The sequence below is a fragment of the Amblyomma americanum genome, chromosome 2 (genome assembly GCF_052857255.1).
Source record: "Amblyomma americanum isolate KBUSLIRL-KWMA chromosome 2, ASM5285725v1, whole genome shotgun sequence".
Classification (NCBI taxonomy): Eukaryota; Metazoa; Arthropoda; class Arachnida; order Ixodida; family Ixodidae; genus Amblyomma; species Amblyomma americanum.
In genome coordinates, this window is record NC_135498.1 from 66,304,421 (window position 1) to 66,311,013 (window position 6,593).

The following is a 6,593-nucleotide window of genomic DNA, read 5'->3' on the forward strand; positions in this document are numbered from 1 at the left end:
ATTTATTTGTGCATGTCAGGACTGTGGGCGGTGTTAAAATGCGTGAAGGCACAAACGAGACCAGAGGAGATGCTATGCGAGGGACGTGAGCTCAAGGCTTCTTTTAGTGACTTCACGCTTAAATCTTTGCGGCAGGTCGAGGTGATAAATTGCGGAGCGCAGTCATGAATGCCTTCGAGGACAACGGCGAGGTATGCTTACGATGTGTTCCAGAAAGATAAAGGTCATTCAACTTTGGTCAAAGCAACTTTAGACATAGCGGCTTTTTATTTCCCGAAGGTGAGTGGCCTAGATAACGCTAAAAGCCGCCCAAATTTCGCGAGGCTTAGCAACCGAGCGTTTCCATAAGTGCCACACATTACAGCGACGATGTCACGTGCGAATTGATATTTATATTATCGCGCGTAGATAACCAGTATAGAGTGGTATTGTACTGTGAGTTGCAATGTGAAGAGGGCAAAATTTCATAGCTTTGTATTTCGCAAAGTTTAATGGCGTGAGCCAAGATTAACACCACGTGTGACAGCGTTTATGCCTTTTTGGAGTGCGTTCATGTAATCTTGCTCAATTAAGGCGTCGTGTACGAAGCGGTTGTCAGCGAAAAATCTCACTTTACCCAATTTTAGACGGCAGGTCATTCATGTGCATTACTAAAGTTAAAGGAAACCGCCGCGCGTCCTGTGGAAGACGCCATTTTAGGCTCGAAAAGAAAGAATTATCAATTATGACACTCTCTTTCAAGAAGTGCTCTATTTACGTTCAAAAGTTTTTTGTAGATACAAGACCGCGAAACTTCAAGAATATGTGATCATGAAAGAGACGATCAAAGCCCTTCGAGAAGCCTAAAAAAGTGAAGCAATCAGGGAGTAGCGTCTACGTATTGTAATAAAACAGGTAACTGATGTAAACTGGGATGCGCATAAAAGTAGCTTCCTACGGCCGTGCTGTTGAGGATGGAAGTTGATTGACATAGGGTGTTCTTAGTGGTCCCCTGATTTTCCTGAGTGATATTTTCCAGTCGTCAGGCATGTTAGCAGTGCTAAAAATTGCGAAAATATTAGTCATAGCATATATATATTTCAGTGATTCAGTGTTTTTCTGTCTTTTTGATTGATTTTGTCGTAGGCACATGACGTTGACAGAGTAAGTGAGCGAATGAGGTTTGGTATGCGGACGTCTGCATTATTGTTTTAATCCTTTCATTGGTTGTGAACAAAAGTGCGTATGCGACTCATGAAGGTGAGCCTGACTAGTGCGGAAATTGAAGCGAAATACTCATTTAAAGCGGTTGCACCATTCTTAGGGCTGATCAGCTCGCCACCGCGATGTGCTGATTCTGTCTCTAGCCTTCTCGTCAGCCTCCAAGCTGAGGTTCCTCTGGTGAGTGTAGAAGATTACGTGTTTTACGCGCTTATGCGGGATAATTGATGGTCTTCTGAGCATGACTTGGCGGTAGATGTCAAAATTACAGATCAGCATCACCCATCAAGACTATTTTCCTCGAGCTGCAGGACACGCTGATTTTGGCTTGCTCAGGCAGTAGCGCAAAACATTTGTCATAAGAAGGCAGCTGTCCCTCAAAACGAAGAAAGTATGATGTAACTGCGATTATTTTTGTCGTTTGTTTATTACATTATAAAAGGAATTGCGTAATCTGTTACAAAATAATTTCAAAGAAAGTAGGCCAAAGGACAACACTGCTAGTGAGAACCGAATTAATGACCTCAGCATGTCCAGTGCTCTACCAACGGGCTGCTTGCGAAATGCAGAGGGCGTAGGTTCGGATCGCACCGTTGGCACAGTGCTTTTTCCTCTACTTGGTGTGAAATTACTTTCTACTTAGACGCTCAAACAACTGATTTGTGGCCGTAATCAACACGACACGAAAGAAAAATATTGCATTCTCCTAAATATTTCTTGGTACGTGTCAGGCGCTGTTTACTTCTTTCGTCTGTATATCCTGGCCTGCCCCTCATCTTTTTACGCTCGTCCGTTAAAAAATTGGTCGGGCAATTTCTCGGACATCTCTTAGTACACTCTGACTCTTCAGTTGTTTTGATAAGGATGATGGATTTTTATGGTGCAAGGGCATCTGTGATCAAAGAGCGCCATGGCACAAGGTACTTTCGACTGCTCAATATTGGGTCAAAGACCCATTTCCTGAGCATTAAAACCTGAATTCGCCGAGCACTTACTTGGCCAGGAGAAGCTTGTACTCATTTTTAACGCCGTAACATATAAAAACAGAAAAAGAGAAAGTCCAAGATCAAAATGACATCTTTGCTAACGAAGCTCGTAAGCTGGTAGGCAGTCAGATTGTGCTGCCAACGCCGCTGTCAGCAATGGCCCATTATTTTAAAAGAAGGCACTTATACAATATAAATTGGAATGTATCGTTCTACGAAAAGGGTGTAATATCCTATACTATATGTTCATAGAAAAAATCACAGCTATTTATACGATTGCGCTTTTCCTAGAATAAGTTTACCTATTTTAAAGAAAGCGCCAAAGTCTTGTATTACTCCTGATTTTAAAAAATGTATAAAAGCACGAAATCAATTGTTTTGCAGATTTATAAAATCAAGAAATCTGTCATTCGTAAAACTATCCAAAAACTTATGAATAAATCAGGCTCGGAAAAAATTGGGAGGGCACTTAATTCTGCTCACGTGGAGGAACGCGGAAACATGTGTTACCATGGCAGCCCCATTGGCTCGCCGCCACCGCGTTGACATTTATTGTGTCACGTTTAGTCTGATTACATCCTATTTTCTCCTTAATCACAGATTTTGGTTTTTCAAATATGGCGCCATTGCTCTTTCCCCTCTAGACTACTGTGCCGTCCGACGACTTTTGCTTCTGGGGGTAGTGGTTTTTTTTTATAAAATAATAGTAAAGAGGAAGGAAAAGATTTTTGCTAGCCCCGGCATCTGCCATCGATACTGAAGCACCTGAGCTGGGGCAGCGGAAATGAAGGATAGCAGGCACAATGGAGAAATGAGATGAAAGAGGTGAGGGGACAGGAAGAGAGGATAGGGGAGGAGGAGGTAATATTCACAAACTATTTACAAAATAAGAAATGTGTCCAGGTAGTGCTCGTGATTAGTTCATGAAGGAGCAATAAAAACACACGCACACAGCACTATGTTGACTACAGCTGGAGTGGGGCGTCCAGTTGTTAATCGTCCAAGGTAGAACTCACGGAGCGTTCGGTCACTGCGTGTAACTACCTGGCGGAGAACAGACGGGACGCCAAGCCCGTCCGTTCGAGGAATGCAATGAGGCTCACCAAGGTTTGCTCACGGGTGTGCGCACTGCCCTGCGGCGACAATAGCGTCTTGATGGAGCCCTATAGGCAGCAAACATTTCGCGACGAGCATCGGCGAACGCGGCACAATGAAGAAGCAGGTGTTCTAGTGTTTCCACTGCACCGCATCCGTCACACACGTCACTCGTCGCGATTCCGTGGCGCACCCGTCGTTCCCCGGGCCACACGCAGCCAATGCGCGCGCGGAGGATCATTGCACGTTGTGACCATGTAAGTGCGCGACCGTCGGTGATACTGTTTATGAGTCACCTCCTGCGATGCGTGGGTCGGGGTGCTGCTTTCGGACATGGTCGTGGATGGCCGCACGCACGTCCTCCAGAGAAAGGGGCAGAACGCTGGCAGGTAGTTGGTGTGCAGCGGTCGAGAGGTCGTCAGCTTCTTCGTTGCCGGCGATGCCGCAGAGACCGGGCACCCACTGTGCACCCACGGCACATTCTCTCTGCGCGAGGCGCTTGATGCGCGAGCGAATTTCCCGCACTAGTGGGGTACCGCGGCCGTTAGATTGCAGGCGGCTGAGGGCGGCGCGGGAGTCGCACAGCAGAGCACTCCTGGGCGGCGGAGGGCCGAGGGTGAGCAGCAGGTCCAGCCCGATCCCGATCCCCATCATCTCCGCCGCGGCGAAGGAGCCCAGGAAGGTTGCGTGATGCTGGCTGTGCAGTCGCAGGGCGGAGATGGTAGCCGCCGCAGCAAGGGAGCAGCTATTGCGGGCCACTGAGCCGTCGGTGTACACGAGGAGATGGTCCTGGAGCTCTCGTGTATGACGGCTCTGGCCAGTTGCGGTACAGCACAGAGGGGTGTGCTCTGCTTTCCCGCAATGCCGACGATCTTTCGCTGTACCTCCGAGACACAGGCCAGGACGCGCAGGAGCCGTAGGGGCCTCGTGTCAATTGCTCATACTCGAGCAGCACCGCGCCCATTCGTGAGTGCGGGTGCGAGCGCATACGCTGCAGCAGCGAGCCGCCGTCCGGCGCGCGGTGAAGCCGGTCGATGTGATTCAGTGGCCTGCGCGCTGCTTGGAGCTCAAGTGGCCACGCACCTGCCTCAGCCAACGTTGCGGCGCACTGCGAGTTTTTGGGCAGGCCTAGGCACACGCGCAGAGACTTGCGGAGCTGGAGCTCGAGTTTCTTCCAGCACGGCTTGCGCACCGTGACGAGCGGCAGCGCATAGAGCACCGCCCCCAAATCTGCGGCATTGTATATCCGCAGCGCGGCTTTCTGGAAGATGCCCTGGCCTCGAGCGGTGAGCTTGTGCACGGCGGCGGTGATCCTCTTCATCTGCAGACAGGCCTTGGATTCCGCGGGGTGGAAGGAAAGGCGCCAGTCGATGTCCATGCCAAGGTACCGCACCGATTTACGCCAAGGAATCGGAGTCCCGTACAGTGACAGTGGCGCAAGGTGAGCGCGCGAGCACGAAACGCAGGCCATGGCCACCGATTTGTCCGCGCTCAGCGACGTACCAAGGCCGCGCAAGCTCGCATCGATTTTGGTCAGGGCTCCCTAAAGGCACTCCCGCACGCGGAACGCCTCGCCCGGTGGTCCTCGGCACCACACAGCTATGTCGTCTGCATATATGGACATGTACACATGGTGTCGGCCGCTCGTGGGGAGGGAGGCCGGCACCACTGACATGGCCACATTAAACAGAAATGGTGATTGGACAGAGCCCTGCGGCACGCCCATGTCCACCGGGCGAGACTTGGAGAGCTTACCCCATGCTCGTACGCGCATGGTGCCCCCGCTCAGGAAGCCATGAACGTATCGCAAAAGGTGCCCGCTCACATCGGCCACCTCAAGCACCGCGAGAATTGGTGCGCGGTGAACGCTGTCAAAAGCGCAAGAGACGTCCAGTAGTAGCAGCAGCGCAACCTGGCCTGCCGCCTTGGCATGCTCCAGCGCTGTAACAACGTCCGATATAGAATCAGCCGTGCACCGCATCCAACGGAAACCCGTCTGCCGCTCGTCAAACAAATCAGCCTCCGCAGCCCGCTCGTTCAGACTTTTGCTTCTAAATAATTACTTTATGTCAATGAAACTTTTTTTGTTCGATAAGTTATCGCTCATCAAACACATTTAAATCCATTTCAATCTTCATTTACACTTCATTGACAATTTTTCACTTTTCTTCCGTGCACCGTTGTTTTCCCGTGCTCTCACTTTATCGACGTCCACGCTATTTTGACTGTTTTTAGGTACTCTGGCTTTAATTAAGTAATCATCCCATCGACAACAAATCTTGTCGCTCATCACCCTCACATCATTTATCGATTACAATCATTCGTTTGATCGCAACTGTTCTGAGAACAACACATCGGCTTTCACCACGGTTTGCGTACACGCGCTCTCCGCCACAGCTAAGTAATGCTTTCGCATTAATAAATGTAAATGCCGATGCTGCTTGACGTATACGAATATAATGCAATTTGAGGAGTGAATGCGGAAAGGTGTTCGATCACTGCTCATGGAGCCATCGCATTCATCCTAAAGAGCTTTCACGTTCCGATAAAAAGCCACCTATAGCAAACGAGTTTTTTTCGCGGATTTAGGTGGACATTACACGGATATACAGGAGATGCTTCTCTTTAAGGCTAGAGATGCTTTCCACTCCACTGGTTCCGCTAGATTACTTTTTTCTACCAACTATGGAGGCAAAAGATGTCACTATACTTGCATCAAAATGTAAAGTACCTGACCCCTCTACTGTAACCATTATTGCTCGCTTTGGATGAGTGGGGTGTTTTTTAGTGCATAGCACTTCCAGCCGTCATCATGAATTTCGCCGGCGGGGGTCCGAAGCCAGGCCTGGGCGGTCTAAAACCTCTGTCGGTTTTGTGAAAAATTGCTGATGGTTTAGCTCAGGTTAACAATGGTCGAAAGCGAAAAGCTTCATCTCCCTGGCTGCGTTTGTGGTCGAGCGACTGGCGGTTTCCATAGACGCCGCTCGGGTGTCCACCGAGATATGTGAGACAGGAGTAATTTACTTTCCTTAAAAGCAATTTTCATTTCATTATTAAAGATAATAATAATTGGTTTTTCGGGAAAAGAAATTGCGCAGTTTCTGTCTCATATATCCTTGGACAACTGAACCGCGTCGTAAGGGAAGGGATAAAGGAGGGTGGTGGTAGTGGTTTTATTAAAAATAATAGTAAAAAGGAAGGAAAAGATTTTTGCTAGCCTCGGACTCTGCCATCGATACTGAAGCACCTGAGCTGGGGCAGCGGAAATAAAGGACAGCAGGCAGAATGGAGAAATGAAATGAAAGAGGTGAG